We start from the raw sequence: 22,968 nt of genomic DNA, 5'->3' as shown, positions 1-22,968 counted from the left end.
TTGATAAATGTTCAGGCTAAGGAATCTCTATTAGTGGATAACCCATAGCACGGTGGTACTTTAGGGTACCGTCTCACTTAGGGTATCCGTCTTCCTTCTGATTTTACCAGTGTTTCAGTCAGCCTGCCTGCTGCCACTGCGTGTCATGACTTGCAAAAGGTTAGCTTTTATATCTCTAGTTTTCTTTTCTACTCTTGTTTTTGCCTTAGCTTGTTTTCATCGCTTTACTTATTTGCCTTGGCTTATTTTATTGTTTTGCTTGTTTGCAGCTCACCAAGTCTTTTGGCAACTTGGCTAATGCCTTGCTTTATAGTGGAAAAGGAGTACCAAAATCAAAGTGCAGCCCTTATTTAGAAGGACAAGGATGTTCTATTGGCTCGCTTTGAGTGGGATGCAATGGCTGGCGAGGTGGTTCCCCTGAGAGAGAGAGAGTGGATGCCTTACAACTTCAGCTAGAGGAATCCCAACTCACCAAGACTAAGCTAGTAGACTATGAGAGGCAACTGGGAGCATTTCAAACCAGGGTGCAAGCATTGGAGGTTGAGATGGCCAATCTGCAAGCTAGAAGGGAAAATGAGCTTGAAGCTGATAAGAAGGAGGCACTTAAGTCTTTTCCGCTTTCTCTAGCCTTTGCTAAATGTGTTGTTGATCGTCATGATGGGGGCTGGGAGGCTGCAGCTCGTTGCGTGAGTGGCCTTTATAGGGAGAGTGTGGAGAAGCAGGCTCGTTTCAACGCCTTTTGGGCTAAGGTTGATGCTGCTGGTGAAGCTGAATACCATAATATGCCTGCTGACTACCCACGCGTTGCAAACTACAAAGTCCCTAATCACGCTGTTCTGAATTTGGATGTGTCTTTTTGTGCTGATGTTGCTGCTGCTATTAGAGTGGAGACTCTGGCTAATGAGCAATTAAGGTTTTGGCGGTTGTCTCCCCTTTTTTCCAGCGGTTCATCGGAGTTTCCCTCATCTAGGTATGTAGTTACTAGGTAGTGCTTGGTATTTTCTTTGGGGTGTATAGCCGCCAAATATTGTATTTTCTGTGTGTTTTTTCTTGACACTTTATATTTCTGCCTGCTGGGTTTGTTCAGCTTAACTTGAATTCTTTTTCTTTTTTGACTGCTTTTGCTAAATGTTTCTTCATCCTGGTGGATGAGGGTTCAAGTTTGTGAATATTGTAACTTTTGGCTGAATGTTTCCTTTCTCTTGGTGGACAAAGGTTCAGCCTACTAGTATATGCATTTATAACTTTTCTGTTAATTTGCTTATTACTTAAATTGTTGTCTATATGCTTGCTCAAGTCTGCTACTGAGTCATGGTATAGCGGTACCTAAACCTTGACTCAGCAGCCCCTTCATTATAATAGGTAAAACCTCGTAGGTTGGGTTCTTCTGTTGTGTTTGCTTTTATTGCTCCCTAACGTGGTTGTATAGGATTTCAGTATTTTTTGCCCTTCACTGCACTGGGTGGGAACTTTTAAGTCTATGCCAATCATCTTTTTTGCGACAAAGGCTTGTATGCTATGTCATCTACTTAACTTTTTAGAGACTTTTTGTATGTCATACAGCTTACTTGGCTGTGACTTATTGATGAGCGTCATTTATGGCGCTCAAAATAATAAGATTTAGGTTCATTTTCTATATTTTCTTTCATTATTTTCATATAATTTTCTTAACTTTATTTGGTTTTCCATTTTTATAATTTATTTTGGTTCTCGATTAGTTTTTATGAGTTTTACATATTTTTAGATGATAATTCGTAGTTTTAGTTTTAGTTTTATTTTATAATGTTTTCTCCCTTAGTTTTATTTGTGTTTTGTAGGTGAATAATCAAGTCAAGTTGCACATTTAGAAGGCTGCCCTCCTCGTGGGCATCACCTCGAGTGCACCGATGATAAGGATGCTCGGGAGCGCAGACGAGCCGCACCAACAACCTCAACCTCAAGTCACTTCCCCTGCTTCCCCCTACGTACTAAACCAGCCGCCAATTCAGCTCCCAAAGCCAGCCACCAAATTCCTCCAATAACAACTGCACCATCAGCCACCTGCAGCCACCCTTTGCACCACCTCGCGCACCTCTAAACCAAACATCATCATCTGCTAGCTTGGTACGTGCGTGAAAACCCACTTGTTCTTAACCCTACGTTGCAACTCATCGTGAGCTTGGTCTTCTGGTTCACCCAAATCTGTCTCCTTATTGATATCATACGCCTCATCATCAGATTGAGAATTCCCATGGTCTTCATTATCCATATTTTCATCACAATGAAGGTACTCATCATCACTTCCCATTATATATACACACCTAACATCACAAGCAAACCCAATCATTAGTCATCATTAAAAGACAATCAAATTAATGGTGAGTACCCAAAATAGCGAAACAGTTACCCAACTTCTTTGTTTTGAAAACAAATTCAGATCTAATTCATCTTACAACTCATAATTGGTATATATAACATGTTTATAAGTACAAAATGCTCACAAGTAATTGTTTTCAAGCTGCAGAAGCTCCTAGGAGCGAAATAAATTCAAAATGGCTCAAATGAGGTTCTAACTTCCCTAATTCTAAATAGTCATTTCATGTCTATATCTAATCCATCTAACAACTCATATTTGGACTATATAACATGTTTATTAATACAAAATTCTCACAAGTAATTGTTCTCATGCAAAAACAAGCTTCTAGGAGCAAAATAAGTTCAAAATGGCCTAAATGAGGTTCTTACGTCCCTTATTCTACATAGTCATTAAAAATCACATGTACTTCATCTAAAAACTCATAATTGGTATACATAACATCTTTATAAGTCCAAAATGATCACAAGTAATTGTTTTAGTGCAATAACAAGCTTTTAGGAGCGAAATAAGTTCAAAATGGCCTAAATGAGGTTGTTACAATGATCACAAGTTGAATTGCTTACAAGTACTTGATTTCATGCCCAAACAAGATTGTAAGAGCGAATTAATTTCAAAAACGCAAAAATAAAGTACCTCTTTTAAGTATTCCCACGTTGTGGTCACATCGAATATAATTTGCATCATTGTCTACATTATTTGCTATATCAACTCTAGGAGCAGTGAAAGGGGGAGAATCATCAAACGCATCATATTCTTCTTCATCTTCCACATCTCCAACCCCTAAAATCCTTCGTTTGCCAGCTAAGACGATAGGCCATTTTGGATCGGCTGGGTCGGTTACATAGAACACTTGCTTAGCTTGTGACGCAAGAATGAATGGTTCCAAACTATCCCATAAATGGCCAAGGTCTACAAGAGTGAAGTCTTCATGTCTTACGTTGCGCCTATTATTATCGATCCATTTACACTTGAAATGACCTACCTTGAACTCACGATAATCCGATTTCCATATTTCGTGAATTCAACCGTAGTAGGATAATAGTGCGTCAACTGGTGATGTATCCTTTGCACTTGCAAAATCTCTTGATGAAGCCACTAGAGTCACACCACTACTTTGAGTCGATAAGGATTTCTGATCTTGACGCTCAGTCCAAAATATATACCCATTTATGTCATATCCCTCAAATGAATGAACATCTTCCTTTGGACCATAAGCTAGCCACTTTATTGTATCAGAGACACTGTCATCCAATTGACGCATCACTCGATCATGGAACCACGTCACAAACGTCTTATTATGCAACTACATTAGTGCCCTTTCCCCTTTTGATAGAAATTCAACTTGCAAACTTTCCATGTGCTCTTCCAAATATGGGTGAACCTCCGCAACATGATGAAGTACAAATAGCTGAGCTTGCAAGAATTGTTCTCGAGTGGGTGAGATCCGTTTCGACACGATTGTGCCATGACCATAAAGTCTCCCTTCATGTCGGGAAGTGGGAAGCCCAATATGTTCGGCAATGGCAACATACTCTGCAACAAAATTACCAATCTCCTCAGCAACAACCCCTTGAATCATACTGCCTTCCTGATGGCCTGGATTTCTAACTTTATCTTGCAATGTACCCATGTGTCTTTCAAAAGGGTAGCACCATCTCATAAAGACTGGACCGCACAACTTAATCTCACGAACCAAATGAAGAATCAAATGCACCATTATGTCAAAAAGTGACGGCGGGAAATACATCTCAAATTTGCACAAAGTAACAACAACATTCGCCTGGAGAGCATCAAGTGTAAAAGGATCAAGCACTTTGCTGCATATAGTATTGAAAAACGAACAAAGGCTAGTAATAGCTTCTCTAACGTGCTTCGGTAAAATACCACGAATTGCAATGGGTAGAAATACTTGCATCATCATGTGACAATCATGGGATTTCATACTTGTCAACTTCAATTCTCCATTTAAGGAAACGAATCTTTTCATGTTTGATGAGAACCCAGATGGAAGCTTGATGTTATAAAAACAAGCATAGAACTTTCGTTTTTCTTCCTTTGACAATGTGTAGCATGCTGGAGCTAAATAAACCTTTTCCTTCTTGCCGGGTCCATCATTTGTCTTCTTTGATACACCCGTGGCCTTTCCCTTGCACTTCCCCTTACGTGTTTTTCCAGCATCTTCGCTTCCCTTTTCCATTTCCTTTGCATTCCCTGCCTTTGGCTTAACCCACAATTCCGGACGAACCCCCCACACTTCCAAATCTAATCGCGCACCCTTTCCATCCTTTGTTTTGCTTGGAATGTTCATAATTGTCCCAACAATTACATCACAAACATTCTTCTCCATATGCATCACATCGAGACAATGTCTGACATCATGTCCTTTCCAGTACTCAAGCTTCCAAAAGATTGATTCCTTTTTAAAGAGAGCATGTAAATCAATAGGTTTTGATGTTTTACCAAAAACAGTTGGTATACCCTTCACTTGAGTATAAACCTCTTGTCCACTTAATGGCCTAGGAGCAGCATCCTCTTCTACTCTCCCATTGAAGGCCTTTTTCTGCCTACGATATGGGTGATGTCGCCTAAGAAATCTTCGGGTCCTCACGTACACATCTTTGTCGTAGTAATCAAGGTACACGTTCGGTGTGTCATCGACACAAATGAGACATGCTTTGTGCCCTTTATTCTTGTACCCGGACAGGTTGCCCTATGCTGGAAAATCTTTAATGGTCCACAATAAGGCTGCACGCAATAGGAACATCTCGTTTTCATGGGCATCATAAACGAAAACTCCTTCGTCCCATATCTTTCTCAAATCATCAACAAGGGGCTCAAGGTAAACATCAATGTCGTTTCCAGGTTGCCTTGGCCCCGTTATTAAAAGTGAAAGCATTACGTATTTGTGTTTCATGCAGAACCATGGAGGCAAGTTGTAGATCACTAAAAGAACCGGCCATGTGCTATGTTTGGTACTAAGAGTGCCAAATGGATTCATACTGTCCGTGCACAACCCAAGCCTTAAATTTCTTACTTCATCACCAAATGCCCTAAACTTCATATCAATGTTCTTCCATTGTTGAGAGTCGGCCGGATGCTTCAACAAACCGTTTTTCTTTCTTCCCTCTACATGCCATCTCAAGTTCTTAGCGTCTTTTGGAATTGAAAATAGACGCTTAAACCTTGGAATAATGGAAGATACCACAACACCTTAGCCAGAGGTCCCTTCATCCCAACATTGAAGCTTGTTCGCTTGTAACGCGACTTACCGCAACGTGGACATTCCTCCAACTCTTCATATTCATTTTGATACAGAACACAATCATTAGGACATGCATGAATCTTTTTATACTCCAAACCAAATGGACACATGAGTTTCTTTGCATAATAATAGGAATTAGGAAGTTCATTCCCTTCTGGCAACATGTCACATAACGTAGTCAACAAAGAAGTGAAACTAGTGTCACTCCAGTTATGCTTTGACTTAATGTTAAAAAGTGTTAGCACGACCGAGAGTTTTGTGTATTTTTTGGACTCGGGATACAAAGGCTTTTTGGCAGCCTCTGATAAGGACTCAGATACATCGGATCGGTCCCCGAAGTCACCTTCAACATCATGCATCATCTCATCCAAGTGATCAACGCCACCATCCTCGATCTCATCCCTCCCCTCATCCGCATCTCCACCATCATCAGTCCCATATTCCTCTTCCACACAAATCTCGGCACTCTTATCATGCGTATCATTTCCAACAACATTCGCTCTATAAGACCCCTTTTCACCGTGCCAAACCCACACATGATATTGAGGCCTAAACCCATGACATTGTACATGAACCATGATAGTATCAACACTATCGACCAATGTGACATTATTACAATTCACACAAGGGCAATAAAGTGCATTGACACCCGTTCTGAGTTGATACTGTGAAGCAGTCTTGCAAAACTCTTGAACACCATTAAAGAATTCCAATGTATCACGTCTAACATACATCCAACCGCGATCCATCGACGTTTTAAATTGCCTTTAAGCATACTAATACATATATGATTAAGAATACCAACACATTTATGATGTCAGTCAGAGTACAATCCATATATATCATTCATATTGCGTAAAAATGAATGCTTCAAAAAGGTCCTTATCACTCCAACCTAACCAATCCTTGAACGTTTAATCTCACTAGTGAATGTATGTTAACTTTCCAATTTAAGGGAAAATCCGGCAGCATTTCCCCCCAGTTCTCCAAGTACATTATGTAGGTAATAACTTACCTACATATGCACCTAGAGAACAAGGTGGGAAAATGATAAGCCAGGATATTCTTTAAAATCGAAAAAGAGACATACATTCACTACCTAAGTGAGATCAAATGTCCAAGAACAGTCCCAACTGGGGACTATTCAAGTCTTTCTGCTAATAAGAAAGACTCGAACGGGTATCTAGGCAAATGATGATGCAAGCATTTAATAATTTGCATTTATTTGACATTCAACAATACAAAAGTTCATTCATTTATATAGTGCTAATTAGAGTAACTACAAGAAAACTAATGTACTTTACAATCCATACATTCATTCATAACAATCCATTCATAAATTATATTTTACTAACCAATTTTAACAAACTAACTAGTTAACTAACAAGTACTATATTCAATAAAATTACTTTAAAGCTACTTTAATTCACACAACATATAAATATATAACATGTAAATAATTAAACAAAACATTAACTATATGAAATAAACAAACAATTAATTAAACAAATAAGTAAAAATTGTGTTAACTAAATTTGAAACCCTAACTTTTAAGTTTGGAATAAACAAACAATTATATCAAATGAAAGTAAAATTGAGCAACAACTCACCCTAATTTGAGATTGAGAAAGAGAAGGAATGTGGAGTGAGAGAGGGAGGTGTAGTGGTGGTGCTAGGTACTTATGGTAGGGAGGAGAGGTGAACACCAACAGCAAACCCGAGCAGTAACACAACGAACACCACCAGCTTCCGGCTGCAGCAACCCACCTATATGCAGCAACACCATAGCAACACGACCAGCTCCACCACAACACAGCACTCCCGCAACCACCCACGAGCACCAGCAACCCCGCAGCAATAACCACGACCAGCAGCAACACCCATGAACAGAGAAGGAGTGGTGGTGGTGGAGTCTCGTCGGACTGAAATGAGAGGGGAACGAAAGTATGAGAGGAGTGGAGGGAAATGTGAATTTGGAAGGAAAAATGAGAGGAGGGAGATCGAAAAACAAAGAGCTATTTTGTGTTGGTGGGCGGCAATTTTTTTTTTAAAAGGAAGCGGTTTGAACCGCTTCCCTTTTGATTTATGGAAGCGGTTCAGTTCAAACCACTTCCCTTTGCAAATCTTTGGTTTTTTTTTTGTAGGGTTTTTGTGGGTTTTTGGAAGCGGAATTGAAAAACCGCTTCCAATTTAGGGCTTCCAAATTGGTTTTTTCTACTAGTGCTTTTTGGCTCATACTGCAATACTCATCTATAGACCTGCTAGAGCTGCTTCGTATTCAGCCTCATTGTTCGATGCGTTAAACTTGAACTTAATGGCATACTCGAATACATTGCCTTCTTGAGATGTTATTATTATTCCTACTTCGCTTCCTGTTTGAGCTGAAGATCCATCCACTGCTACCTTTCTTACTCCAATTTCATCCTTCTTCTCTTCATAAGAGGCTTCCACTATGAAGTGAGCTAGAGCTTGAGCTTTAATGGCTGCCCTACGCTTAACCTCGAATTCATACTCAGATACTCGAATCCATTTTCTCCAAGGATTTTTCCAGTGGGTGATTTGTAAGGATCTAAATTGTGTGTGCGTTGAAGTAAGGCTTTAGGTTTCTTGCTGTTGTCACCACTGCGAAGGCCAGCTTCTCTACCAGTGGGTATCTCTGTTCGGCATCCATCAGCACGTGACTTACGAAGTACACTAGTTTTTGTTGTTTCTGCCATTCAACTAGGAGGACTAACCCAATTGTATGTACTGAGGCGGAAATGTACAACTGGAGTTTTTCACTTTACTCTAGGCTGATCATGGTTGCGAGCTTGGTTAATTGCTTCTTAATCCCCTCAAAAGCTTCTTTTTCTGCTTTACCCTACTTAATTCTCTGTTTCCTTTCAGCAACTAATAGAATGGTAAAGCTTTATCAGCTGACTTGCTGATGAACCGGGTTAGCGCTGCCATTCTCCCTGTTGACCGCATAATATCTTTGGTGCAGTTAGGCTCTGGGAGGCCGAGGATTGCCTTCACTTTCTATAGATTAGCATCGATTCCCTTCTCACTGACTAGGATGCCTAAAAATTTCCCAGAACTCATCTTAAAAATGCATTTCTTTGGGTTGAGCTTGATATGATATTTATTCAGCATAGCAAATGTCTCCTCCAAGTCTAGAATGTGCCCTGCCTGTGCGACGCTTTCGACTATTGAGTCATCAACATACTCCTCGACATTTCGTCCCTTTTAGTGCATGAACACCCTGTCTATTATTTTATGTAATGTAGCCCCTACATTATCCATCCCGAAGGGCATAGCTATGTAATTGTACACTTCCCCTTTGGTGATAAGCATAGTCATCTGCCTGTCTGGCTTATACAGGCTGATCTGGTGATACCCTGAGAAGGCATCCATGAAGCTTAGCAAGGCATGACCGCTTGTTGAGTCTACCCACTGATCAATCCACAACAACGGGTATTAGTATTTTGGACATGCTTTGTTGAGATCTGTGAAACCAATGCACATCCTCCACTAGCCATTTACGTTCTTGATCATGACCACGTTGGCTAACCATTTTGGATAATCATAAGGCTCAATGAACTTAGTTTTCAGCAGCTTGTCCACCTCTTCCTTAATGGCCTGATTTTACTCCGTGAAAAAGCTTCGTTTTTTCTGCTTGACCGGTCTGATGTCTTCTTTCACATTCAGCCTGTGAACCATAACCTCTTGGTCAATTCCTGGCATTTCATCTGCTGAAAATGCGAAGATGTCCTTATTTGCTCTTAGTAGTTCTATGAGGTGTACTTCCACTCCAGGGTAAATGTCTTTTCCAATTTTTACTGTGCTTGAGCTATTGCCCTCTGTAAGCTCAACTGTAACATGCTCTTCGCTGGGTAACAGCCTAGCTACCTTTTCTTTCGCGGGCTCAAAATTCTCCATTGCTAGCTTCTACTTGTCCTTTTCCCTATGGTACTCTTCTTGCTTCCTTTTTCTTAATTTCTTCTTACCTTGATCCTTAGACCCTTGCTCTGAACCAGACTACTGCCTAGCCCTGGCTGGTTGCTTTAAGGCTGTGATATAGCATTGTTGCGTTGTCTTTTGATTTCCTCTAAGCTTTGCGGATCTTCCATCATTAGCCGTGTATGTTATGGCAAGGTGTGAATTTAGCTTGGACATCACGCTGCCTTAATCCTTCTCCGACACGAACTGATAGCTCTATTATGCCCTCATGGACTAGTCCAGACCCATTCAATCCAGTGGCTTCATAGCTCACCCTTTTCAAGTCTCTCTTATCTAGCTTCAGCTCTTTGAACGTGCTAATGTATATGATGTTTGCTGAGCTAACACCGTCAATTAATACTCTATCCACCTCCTAGTTTACAATTCTCATTATAACTACTAGAGGGTCGTCATGCGGGTAAATTATTCCTTTCTGGTCGTACTCGTCAAATGTGGCTCGTGGCTTCGAGGGAAGTTGTAGCCATCTATGCCTTTTATTATAGCCTATCTGATGGATCATTGCTCGCAAGTCAGCCCTTGCTCTGTTCACGGTTCCTTAATGTACTGGTCCACAATTGATTACATACACCCTACCCTCTAGCTTACTATCCTAATCTCTGCCCTCGGCTGGGCCTCTATGACCTCCTTTGAGGTCATTACCAAACCTATCTTCTTCCCTCCTTCGGGAGAAGTCGGGATGCTGCCTAATCTAGTTCAAGTAACCTCTCTAGACTAAGTCCTCTATGTTGTCTTTCAAGTGTGTACACTCATCTAGGGTATGTCTGTGTTCCTTGTGAAAGTCACACCACTTGCTAGGGTCACGGTTTCTGTTCACCATCTTAGGTGGCCTCTGCCATTTGTCATCAGTTTTATTCACGCTGAAAATATGGGACCTCGAATGAGTGAACGGAGTATACTGATCGAACCTTCCAGCCTTGGCTCTGTGCTTCTAATCTGATCTTCTTACTCCCTGCAACCTTGTTCAGCCTTGCTGGGCTGATCTACCTTGGCTATATTCTCTACCTGGGTGACTTCAACCTGCTTGAGTTGGTCACTTGGTGTTATTTTGTTTAGTATAACTCTTTTAGTTTCGTTTTCTTTTATATACTCATGCGCTTTACCCAGAGCTTCAGCCAATGTTTGAGGCTCTTTCGCCCCATGTACACTCTTAATGGTGAGCCTGGCAATAAGCCTCTCTACATTGTTAGCAACGCTACTTCCTGACTCATATTTGGGATGGTGGTTTCTTTGTTGAACCTGGTAATGAACTCCCGTAGGGGCTCATCCTTTCTATGAGCCAATTACATCAGCTCGGTGGTCATTTTTGTACGATCCACTGGCGTGACGAAGTGTTCCATGAACATTCTTTTCAGCTGATTATAGGAATAAAAAGATCCCTTCGAGATGGCCCCATATCATACAGCAGCCATTCCCTATAAGGTCGGTGAAAATGCTTTACACAAGACTGAATCTAACATAGTGTATAATACCATATGGTTCTTAAATGCTGAGACATGATTCTTAGGTGTTGTGGTACTGTTGTACTTGCAGCTGGGCATCTTGATTTTCTCCATTGGCTCTTCCATAATCTCCCTGCAAAATGGGGAATCATCCAGAATCACTTAGATTCGTGCTCGCTTCTCCCTGTTTAGACTTAGTCCTCGCTCAATGGTCGGTTACCTACTACGAGCGCCTCGAGTCTCCGGGCTGCCATTATCCTTGGCTATCTCCTCCACTCTCCATTCTTGATTGAGATTTTAAGCTTCTAGTTCCAGCTCCTTCTTTCTCAGCTAGACTATCTCTTTCTGCTCTAGGGTGATAGTCACAGGTGTTGCCTTTTTTGCAGCTAAATCTGTAGCAGCAACTACTGGTGGGGAGCTCGTTCCTTTACCGAAATTGATAAAGACTGCTTGTCATGGCTGCCAACTGCTCCTTACTGTACTTAGAGAGGTTCTAAAGAACGGTTGGCATGTTGACAGGCTGCGGTTTCTGGAATATTGGTGTTTGGATAATGGATTCATTGTTCGTGCCTGTCACTAGCATTTCGAACTTAAAAGAAGAACTAGACCCTACCGAATCTACCGGCTTCGCCGCCGCTTTGATCGCAACTGACGTCAACCTAGTGAGGTTAGTTTTCTGAGAGATACCGATTTGGGTTTTTCGGTTGATCCTTTAGGATCGATGGTTATTAACGCTGTTTTTATGGTGTTTAATTGATGTCGATAGCCTTGGAGACTGGTGTTTGTACAGCATCCTCTCCGGCCATGGCAGTCAACCAACTAGTCCCTTGCTCAACTAGCGAACCTCAGGTCAGATGATCCTTCCCCTCCTTGTAGCGCTAATTGATATTGTATTTGAGAAAGAATTTGGGCATCAATGTTATTGGGTTGAGGTTCATAATCAAAATCTAATTGCATATCATCAAAATTAGCACAATCCTCATTACAATGAGCATAAGAGGGAAAGGGGTCAACATGCATATTTAGATCATCACAAGGCATATTAGACGCATCAAGAGAATTCATGCAAAATTAAAAGAATCTTGACATTGAGAATCAAAACAAGAAACATGACATTCTCAATCATAAGAATCTCTAGCAAGCCAAGTGAAGAAATTCCAAACATCATGCATAAACAAAAGATGGAATCTACCATTATACATATTCTCAACTATACCCCTAGTATACTCATTCATGCCCCAATAAGCTATACTACAAGCATCACTAAGAGAACACCCATGGAAACTAAGGAAACTATCTAATCTATCACGGTAAGCATAGAAGGGTTCTTCATCAAATTGAGGAAAAGATGAGCATGCCATTTTTTTACAAAGAACAAAGAAAAGCAAACAAAAATCAAATAATATACGAGAACATAGATAATCTAATCAACACAAACAAATGAACGCCTTAGTCCACGGCAACGGCGCTAAAGTTTGATCAAGGGTTAAGTAGGTTGTTGGTTTACAACCCTAAACAAATTAGAAATTTATAATACCTAATCTTACACTAAGCTAGTTAGTGACAAGTAAAGGGTCGAACCACGAAGACTAAGTGTATTAATCTATGCTAATTAGACTACTAGGATGATCGTGATATAGAGAGAGAGGTACAACAAAAATACTACTTAGAGCAAACAATGAAAACTAAGGAAAGTGGAATCCAATTACATCAATGCATTCAATAACATTGCAATTAGATGAAAATGACCTCAATTAGGAACAACCAACACACTCAACTCACTCTCGCGCAATTAAGCATGCTAATTATCCTACTAAACTAATTCACTCTCGTGCAACTAGCCTAGCATAGGTATGGAAGAATTTAGACTCTCAAACAACTCACTTTCGCACAATTGATTCAAAAGCACAATTAAGAACAAAGAATCAATTAGCTAGAAAGATTCTAATCTATATAAGCATCATCCATACACAATAATCAAGAATCACTTGCGTACAAATCACAACCAATAATTCAATTCATCAACATAATCTTCATCCAATTCCCTACAATAAAATCTAAGCTAACATGATAAAGAAGAACATGAAAAAACAAGGTAAAACTCAAATCAAAGCTAGAATCAAAGCATTAAACTAATTAACAACTCTAATCTACAAGGAAATAAACAAAAACAAGAATTAAAGGAAAGCAATAAAGGTGAGAGAAAGTTAGGAAGACTCATTGAATATATGAGAAGAAAATCAACAAATTGCTTTTTAAACCTCTCAAAACTCCATAAAAAATCCAAGCTTTCTCTCTCTAAAATTGCTCCTAAACTAGAGAGAGAATCCTAATCTAACCCTAAGAGAGAGAAAATAAAATAGAATAAAACTAATTTAATCTAGGGTGAATAATTGTTTTTAGAGTATTAAATTCCAAAAGGTATTTATATTACAAGCTAATAAAAAGAAAATAAAAAGAAATAAAACTAACCAAAATAATTAAATAAAAAAGCTAAAAATAAAAAAGGAAAATAAAAAGATAAAAGAAAATGGAAAGGGGAATAAAAATAATCTAAACCCACGAAAAGAAAGAATCAGACCCAAAATTCCCTATTTCGTGGCTGTTCTAATCACCATCATCGTCTTTATCAAGCTTCAAATCTTTACCGTTCGATCTCGTTAATTATCACGTGAGAAGCTCGTGATACGGTTTTACAACACCCAGAAGACCGCGCTCGCGGAAGAGTAGGCCGCGCCCGCGGTGGCCTAAGCCGTGCCTTCTCCCAGGCATTTCCTTGGCATCTCCCGTATCAAATGGTGAGCTCAAAAATAGGCTTTCTGCACCCGCGGTGGCAGAGGCCGCTCCTACGGCGAACTAGAATCGAATTGTGGCTGACTCGAAGTGTGAATTTGCGGGCTGCTTTGTTCTTATTGCCAAACACTTGTAGAGGGCGGCTGCTGCGCGGGATTTGTGGTGATTTTGGTGACGGTGCCTGGGAGCAAAGGTGGTGCGGTGTTCGGTTCTGCTGCTATTGTTATTGCCAATTGGTAAGGTTGGAGCTACTGGTGTTATCGGCGGTGGCTAGGGGTATCTATTAATTTGGTGGATGAAGGTGGGATGATTGGAGGTGGTTTGGGTCGAATTGATGCTTATTGTGATGGTTATTGTAAATTGTTGTGTGGGGATGCTGATGGGTGATGATGGTATTGTGAGTGGACCATGAGGTTGGTGATAACAATTAAGGGAGCAGGGAGAGAGTGATGTTGTGTGGTGTAGGTTTAGGTGATTGTTTGGTGATTGTTAAGGAGCATCAGCTTTGGGGAAGCAAGCAAGGAGTTTAATGAACTTAATTAACTCGGGTCCTAAACTTCCAATGCGAACCATTTGACCTTGAAATTTGTGCTTCTACTCGAACACATACCTATACAAACCAAGAAAACCGAGAGAAATTGGGATAAAAGCTAAAATAATAAAACAAAACAAAGTAAATTAAAATAAAATATAAAATTAAAATAAATAAGAAAACGAGAAAAAAGAGAAATTATTAATAACAAAAACTAAGAACTTAAGCTACAAATATTATAAAGACAAAAATATAAAAATAAAATACGAAATTAAACTAAAAACTATTAAAAACTGCAAAATACTCAAATCGAAAGGTAAAAGAAGAGAATAAGGAAATAATAGAAATAAAGAATAAAATGAGCTAAATTATTGGAAAATAAGCCGAAAAACGACTCAATGAACACCCCTAAAAGTGACATAAAAGTCAGTTATCAGGTACTGGCACGATTCAGAATGGAAGGGGCCAAGAGAGGTCATTTACCCATATCACATGGCATAACCTTAAGCATGAAGCAGTGTTTACAGACACCTGATGTGCGAGAAAGGATGTATGTGATCCCATATGCTTCGTTAATTGGATCGATTATGTATGCCATGATATGTACTAGGCTAGATGTATCGTATGCCTTGAGTGCTAATCAGACCCAGGAGAAGCGCATTAGACTACGACCAAGAATATCCTAAAGTACCTGAAATGGAACAAGGATAAATTCCTGGTATATGGTGGCTCAGAAGAATTAGTTGTTGCAGGCTATACCGACGCAAGCTTCCAAATAGAAAGAGACGATTTCAAATCACAATCTAGATATGTATTCTGTCTTAATGGAGGAGCGTTTAGTTGGATGAGTGCCAAGCAGAGCACAACTGCAAATTCTACAACTGAAGCCGAATACTTGGCAGCTGATGAAGCGGCTAAGGAGGCAGTTTGGATTCATAAGTTCGTTGGTGAACTTGATGTTGTACCCTCCATCAAGGGTCCAATAGCCCTCTATTGTGACAACAATGGAGCTATTACTTAGGCCCGAGAGCCGAGGGAACATCAGAAGGTCAAATATGTCAAGTGGCGATTTCACGTGATAAGAGAATAGAAATCAGAGGGTGAAATCAGAATTTAAAAAGTTGGAACGGATGACAATGTAGCCGATCCACTAACTAAACCTTTGCCTCAAGTGAAGCACAACAAGCACGTTGAGGCAATGGGAATCAGGCATGTTGGAGATTGGCTTTGATTTCCCTACTTAGTGTTTTAATAAATTTTGAACATTTTAATGTAAGACACTAAGATGAACCATTCAGGTTCTGGAGTAATTTAATTTCATGCAATTTTATCATTCCGTTTCTATTTAATTGTGGTTTAAAATTAAATATTAAGTCCATTCGATTCTAAGAATATTCAAAATAGGGTATCAAGACTAGTCTTGGATAAAGAAACACCTATTAAGTGAACAATGAATATTATAATCGAAAATTATCCCTAATCGAGGTCATTTAAATGATTGACGATTAATGACCGCTTGAGATTAGTGTGTAGTTTGATTTATAGCATCGTTTCTTGTGCTACAAGGACATAATTGTCATAAATCAATTGCACAGGTATTGTTTTAGAACCATACTGGATCAACCTATAAGAATACTTTGAGAGATTTGAAAATTGTCATAAGTATACTTCTCATTATGGCTATCGGAACCTCTTTCCTAGACCATGAGTATTATGAGTTCTCTTGTTTGAGCACTAGTCTGTTTTGATGTTAGTCAAATGTTTGTCGTACATGGAGATTATAACGGCAACACTCGGACGGCTAGGTCCTTTTAGTAAGAGAAGCTTACATTACAAGATTGGGAATGTCCCCCTACTAATAATAGGGAACCTGTCTTTGTTGTTTACAAGGCCTCTAGAAGAGCGAGACTGTGAAAATAAATGTCCGCGCTCGGATGGATATTAGAAATCATCTGTTTATTGACAGTCAAACTTGGATTTCGAGAAACACTTCTAGACACAGTAAGGATGACGAATAATCTTACCTGTTCATGAAGAGACATTAAGTGACATAGGAAAAAGGCTCTACACTAAAAGCGCACTTGTCCAGAAGGACAAGTGGGGGATTGAAAGGAATGGTGTCCTTCGAACAAGTGTATTATTCAGATAGAGGGTTCGGAATCATTAGAAAGCTAATTATTTAGTGAGGTCAAGTGATCGAAATGCCTTGGTAGAGGCCGCTTTCAATAAGTAATATTAATGTATAATTAATATTACAGATTAATCTTGACTGAACCCTTCGGATCACACCCAAGCAACTAACGATCCGACACGACGAATTAATTCGGAAGGAATTAATGAGTCGCTCTAGTAATAAATATTTAGATATCGGAAATCGAGCTAGGAGCGTCGAAATCCAAGCGTCACAAGTCGAGTCGAATTAATAAATGACGAGACGGTAAAATCACTAATAAATCAAAAATTTACTAGAATAGCCCTAGCATCGGAATGCCCGGAGAAAACCTAGTGCTAAGGACATTTGGTATAGAAAAGGTGGCTAGCATGCACACCAAGCCGAGCCTAGCATGGCTGGCTAGGAGGTGCGGCATAATACCGCACCATCACTAGCATACGCAAGCAAGAAGCAGCAGCAGCACCACCAGCTAGCTAGCAGCGTGCTAGCGTGCTGGCACTGCTACTTGTGCTTGCTAGCTGCTGCGGGGAAGGCAGGCAGTAGCCCGCAGCAATGCGTGGCGTGCTAACGCTTGCTGCTAGGCTGTGCGAGCAGTTGGCGTGCTAAGCCAAGGCCCTGTGGGGAAGGTTGGCCGATTCTCTTGGGAGCCTTGGGGATCAAGTATTGGTTCCCCCCATCCCTTGTGGTCCTTATCTAACCCCTCCTCTTAGAATGCTACTTGTTAATTAATTAGTTGTTGGCTATTTTCTTTTGTTTTTGATTTAAAAATAAAAGGAGAAAATTGATTTTACCAACTCTCCCACATTGATGGGAGAGTGGATTTCTCACTTGAGTTTCCCTATAAATATCCCACTTGGGAATTAGGAAAACTCACTTGAGTAAGAGCTCAAATAGGCATCTCCACTTGAGAGAAAACTTATAAGCTCATTAATTACTCGGTAGTCGTTTTGGTCGAACTTGGCTAACCTCCAAGTAGTATACTGGTCGGGTCGCGTTGTGGGTGGATACCGTCGGAGGTCATCGCCCTAAGTGAGACTTGGCATTCTCAAGTAAGAACTCTGGTGTTCGAGCGAAGCACGCTTCAAGGATAATATTAGTCTTTTCCATAATCTTGTTATTTATGTCTTTAGATATATTAATTGTGAGTATTCCTTGGGCTTAGGTTTTATTTCCGTGGTGAGTCGGACTCATCGAAACCCAACACTAAAATAAAAAAAAAAAAGCAAACAAGTAAAGGAGAAAAAGGCAAAATAAACTAAGAAATGCAATGACACGAGAAAGCAACTAAGGGAAACACAAAATGGAGGAAATATAAGTAAAACTAAAGAAAAGGAGATAAAAGAGACATGAAAACAATGAAAATTCATTCTAAAAGAGGCCAAATGAGTGCCATAAATGAGACTCATCAAACTCCCCAAAGCTAGACATTTGCTCGTCGTCGAGCAAAAGAAAAGCAAGAAGAAAAAGGATGAAACACTTATTCAAACCAAGAAAAGGGAAGAAAGAGATAAGAATGTACACAAAGACTCACTTTCGAAGGAATCACGGTTTTTTTTAGCTACAACAAGCCCTTTAAACACCAAAGTCGCCAATGAGGATGAGTGAGGTCTCGTAAGGGTATCCTAAGAGTTTGACCCATAACTCTTAGTAAAAATGAGGAAAATCGTTGAAAGAAAGTAAAATTAAAAAATTCAAACAAATAGCTTTTAAAATGGACTTTAGCAAATGATCAAATGCAAGTGAATAAGCAACTTTCTATACAATAAGGGTATGCATGTTCCATGATATCCAAGGTTGATTGAAACATAAGATATGCTAAGCATAGAGAACTAATGAGTCACAATTCACCTTCATCCCAAACAATCTTACCGCGTTCTCTCAACTAGATTCAAATCCACCTTTAGTGAGCATCTCAATGGTTCCTCGAAGGAACCGGAAAATAAAGAATTTTAAGGCTACCCGATATCTTGACTACTGCATACCGCTCTATAGGCTTGACCTACATCTCCCTCCACCGACTTGTGACTCAACCACAAAGGTGAAGAGGTCTTCTATTTATACCCTTAGACTTTTCCTTTTTAGGGGGGACGAATTATTTTTGTACTAGACACGTATTTTCCAGATTTAGTAGAGAGAGAAAGTAGAGAGAGAAGCTTAAGATTACTTGATTGTACTTGAATTTGATCTTTGATTTCAACTTGATCTTGGATTTCTTCTTCTCATCAATGAAAGTTTGTGAGATTTCTTCCCTTTGAATTTACTTTTATTGTAATTTCCTTTAATTCTTGAATGTTTGATTTGAATTTCATTCTTTGCTTTAGAATTTGTTGAGTAATTGAATTCCTTCTTGATTAAACTTGAAATGAATATGATTGTGATTGAATTTGTTTTGTTTTTCATTTTCACCATGATTAGTGAGTAGGTTAGTTGCTAGGGAGAAGGGGAAGCATGCTAGATTGATGATTTTGCTAATTGATGATCCTTGATTGATTGAATTGTTGCAATTAAATTGGTTGACATAGTTGTGCATGTGATTTTTTAGACTAGGAGTGATCAACCAATAAGATTAATCTAGATTGCATTGCAAATTTCAATGACATGAACTCTTGATTTGAGAATTGCTTTAATTGATTGAATTTGATTGTGATTTTCCTAGTTAGCCATTCATAGTGAACCCTAGCTTGGCTTATAGGAGATAGTTCTTGAAATCCGTTGATTGTAACTATCGTTTGTCCTTTTGCAATATTTGAATTGATTGAGTGATCTTCAATTAGCATAATCATTGAGCTTGCATGTGGAACCTATATCCCTAGTGTTTAGTATATTGAATTTCTTGATTTATCTAGATTTCTCGATACCTTAGTTACCAACCACATCTTTCTACAATCTTCGAAGTAGCTTGACCTAGGCTATAGCTTGCACCTACTCATTCCTTTGGGTTCGACCCTTGACTTACCACATACTCGTATTTGGTTTTGTCGAGTGTTTATAAATTTTGTTTGGCTCTAGGAAAGGGTAGAAAATGACCTACTTTTCCCTATGTCAAAAATGGCGTCGTTGCCGGGGAATGATATTGGTGCTTTGTTATAGTGGTTGAGTTTATTTCATCTTTAATTGAAAATACAAAAAGATATTCTTTTAGGCTACACTTGTAGCAGTGCTACTAACCATAACTTTTGAGATGTTATGCATAGAGCACGTGGTCGTTCACTAGTGCCATTAGATTTGGAAATTGAGATAACTATTGCAAGGTTAAGGGGTGTTAGAAGATCTTTGAGCCCTAGCATTTCAAGTGAAGAAGAACCACAATAAGAGGAACAAGCAAGAATGGGAGAAAATCCAAGGGTGGCATTGAAAGAGTTGGGGATTCCCGGTGCATATAGATTTGAGAGTGGGATTGCTCCACCTACTGATGAGTGACATTTAGGGCACTCATTTGGTCCCTTTTTGTATGAATTTTATTTCATTTTATTACTCTTTTCTTTAGTTTTCCTTAGTTTTATTCTAGTTTTCTTCATTTTATGCTTTTTGTAGTTAGTTTCTCTATTTTATGTATTTTCTAGTTTACTTGCTATTTTTTCCCTTTTACTTGATTTTTATCCTTTGATTGTAGGTTGTGAATGATTGTCCAAGGATTTCCAAGCCATCTCTCCATGGTTCTTCATGATTTTCATGCCTAAAGCTTGTGCAAGAAGTTTCAAGTCAAAGGGGGGTCCAAGGAACATGCTTCAAGGTCTTGTACATGCCTTCTTCATGATTTATTTCCTTTAAGAAATTCAAGAAAGTTCCTGCCTACCTTGTCCTCCATCACCATCATCTAGGATGTGTGCACCGCATGAGCTAGGACGAAGAAGAAGAGAAGGAGGCTGCAGCTTTGTGCGGGCGCACTCGAGGAGTGTGTGGCCGCACATATGTCGAGTGCGGCCGCACACCTGGTGCGTGCGGGCGCACCTATCTGGGTGTGTTCCCGTGCGCGCCACTCTCTCTCCTCCAAGCGCCCGCACCGGCGTGGGTCTACTTTTGGACGTCAGTCCTAGCTTCCTCTTTGTATTGATAGTTATTTCTTTCCTTTTAGGAGAGAGAGGAGAGCTAGAAGAGAAATTTTTAGATTAGATTAGATTTTAGAGAGAGAAAAACACTAGTTCTTTGCATTTTTAGAGAGAGAAAATGTGGGTTTGATGATTGATGATTGAAGATTGCTACAATTGATTGGATTTCTATCAAGTTTGTAAGGATTCTTTACTCTTTAATGCAATTTAATGTTTGATTTCATTAGTATTGTTGTTTGATTTGGTTAATTGATAGTTTGATTGATTTTGATTGAATTTGTTGGTTTCAATTTGATTTCAATTGATGAATTTGGGAATGATGATTAGTTTAGCTTTGATTTTGATGTTCTTCATGGATTGTGAGTAGTTTATTTGCTAGGGTAATGGTGAAGCACGTATTGATGATGAATTGAGATTAATTTGGGTGAAATAGATTGAGGTGATAATGTGATTAAATTGGTTGATTGATTTTGTGCATGTGTGTGCTTGATTAGGCTTGATCACCCTTGTTATTCACACTAGATTGCATTGTGAGTTCACATTGATACGGACCATTGATTTGTGGCTTGCATTTACTCGATTGAGATATCTTGTGATGTTTCCTAGCTAGTGTTTGATGTAGTTGACGCTAATTAGACCTCTAGGAGAATAGCTTGATGTACTCTCTTGGTTGCAATTTTGGTTTTCCCTCACATTGCTTGACTTGATTGGTTGATTCCCCAAGTTGATTGAACTTCATTGTTGATGCATGTGGATCCATTCCCCTAGCGCCTTTGCATTTGATTAGTTCAAGCTTTTTGCATTGCCTAGCTTAGCTCTAAGTTTCTACTATAAACCCCTACTAGACTTCGGAATAGCTTGACTTAGGCATTGTGCATTCGACCTCCATTCCTTTGGGTTCGACCTTGACTTACCACTACACTTTATAGGGGTTAGTTGAGTTACAAATTTTGTTTGATTGGGTGGGGTGGTAGCCCAACGACCTACCGTTCTTTATCCCATCAAAAAGGCGCCGTTGCCGGGGAATGGTGCCTTGAGTGCATGTTGTTGTTGAGTCTATTTCACTTTATTTGCAAAATACTAAAAGATTTTACACTTTAGGATACACTTGTAGCCTTGCTACTTATATTTTCTTTGAGTTTTGTGTGCATAGATCCCAAGCCATGGGAGGAAATACAAGAGTTGCCTTGAAGAAACTTGGAATACCCGGTGCATATAGGTATGAGAGCGGCATAGCTCCACCTACAACACCGGAAATTGACTTTGAAATTCGGCCGGCAATGATCACCCTAATTGAGAGAAGACAATATAGTGGGGCTAAGAATGAGAGCCCATTGAACCATCTTAAGGAGTTTGAAAAATATTGTAACACAATCAAGGTCAATGGAGTATCTCAAGAGATCATTCGCCTTAAGTTGTTCCCTTTCTCTCTCATAGGAAGATCTTTGGAATGGCTAGATAATGAAGTGAAGCCCAATTCTTTGAAAACTTGGGATGATGTCACCAAAGCTTTCTTGTTCCGTTTCTATCCTCAAAAGAAGACGGCGGAGGCAAGAGCTTTGATTCAAGGGTTCAAGCAAAAGCCAAATGAAAGTCTCTATGAAGCATGGGAAAGATTTAAGGATTATCAAAGGGAGTGTCCACACCATGGGATTCCTACCTATCAAATCATACATATCTCTTATGGTGGGTTGAGTTCTCATGGAAGAGCAAGTTTGGATGCCGGAGCCGGAGGCCCAATCATGAACAAAACGGAAGAAGAATTGGTTGATGCAATTGATGAAGTGGTTCGTCATTACATGAATTGGCAAGAAGTGGAGAGAGAACCAACAATCAAGGGTTACTTAATCGAACAACTTAGTGCCATCAATGATTTGACTACTTTGATTGCGGATTTAGGGAAAGAAGTTATGTCCCTCAAAGAAAAGCTTGAGAAGCCCCCTTCCCAAGCCCCAATTCTTCCCTCCCAAATTAAGGGGAGAGGTACATCTTCTCACTCTAACTCTAATCTTTCTTCTTGTTGCATGATTGTGGAATGTTGGCCTTGTGAATTATGTGGAATGAATGATCATAATGCTTCTATGTGCCCAAATGTTCCTTGTAGTGAATGTGATGGAAGTGAAATGGAACATGTGAATTATATCAATAATCATGCTTGTGAACCGAGAATTGATGTTCAAAGGAATGTTGGAAATAGGAATTATCATATGAATCATGATGATTATAACCAAAATGGAGGTTGTAGAAATCATGGATACCAAGGGATTCATGGTAACTATAACCATCATGGTTGTAATGGTCATGGTCATGGTCATGGCCATAGACATGGGGATCATAATCAAGGTTATGATAACCATGGTCAACA

At 39.5% G+C, this 22,968-nt stretch overlaps 1 non-coding gene across 1 annotated transcript; it reads right to left on the bottom strand.

Annotated features, from left to right (window-relative positions):
- Nucleotides 1–22,151: 22,151 nt before the first annotated feature.
- On the bottom strand, nt 22,152–22,257 carry LOC145569581 (small nucleolar RNA R71). The gene has a single exon (XR_014096172.1). It is a non-coding gene; the product is annotated as a small nucleolar RNA R71 (small nucleolar RNA).
- Nucleotides 22,258–22,968: the final 711 nt, after the last annotated feature.

Source organism: Chenopodium album, chromosome 11, assembly GCF_948465745.1.
Source record: "Chenopodium album chromosome 11, dcCheAlbu1.1, whole genome shotgun sequence".
Lineage (NCBI taxonomy): Eukaryota > Viridiplantae > Streptophyta > Magnoliopsida > Caryophyllales > Amaranthaceae > Chenopodium > Chenopodium album.
The sequence above is the reverse complement of the archived record's forward strand: the minus strand, read 5'-3'. Positions and strand labels throughout refer to the sequence as shown.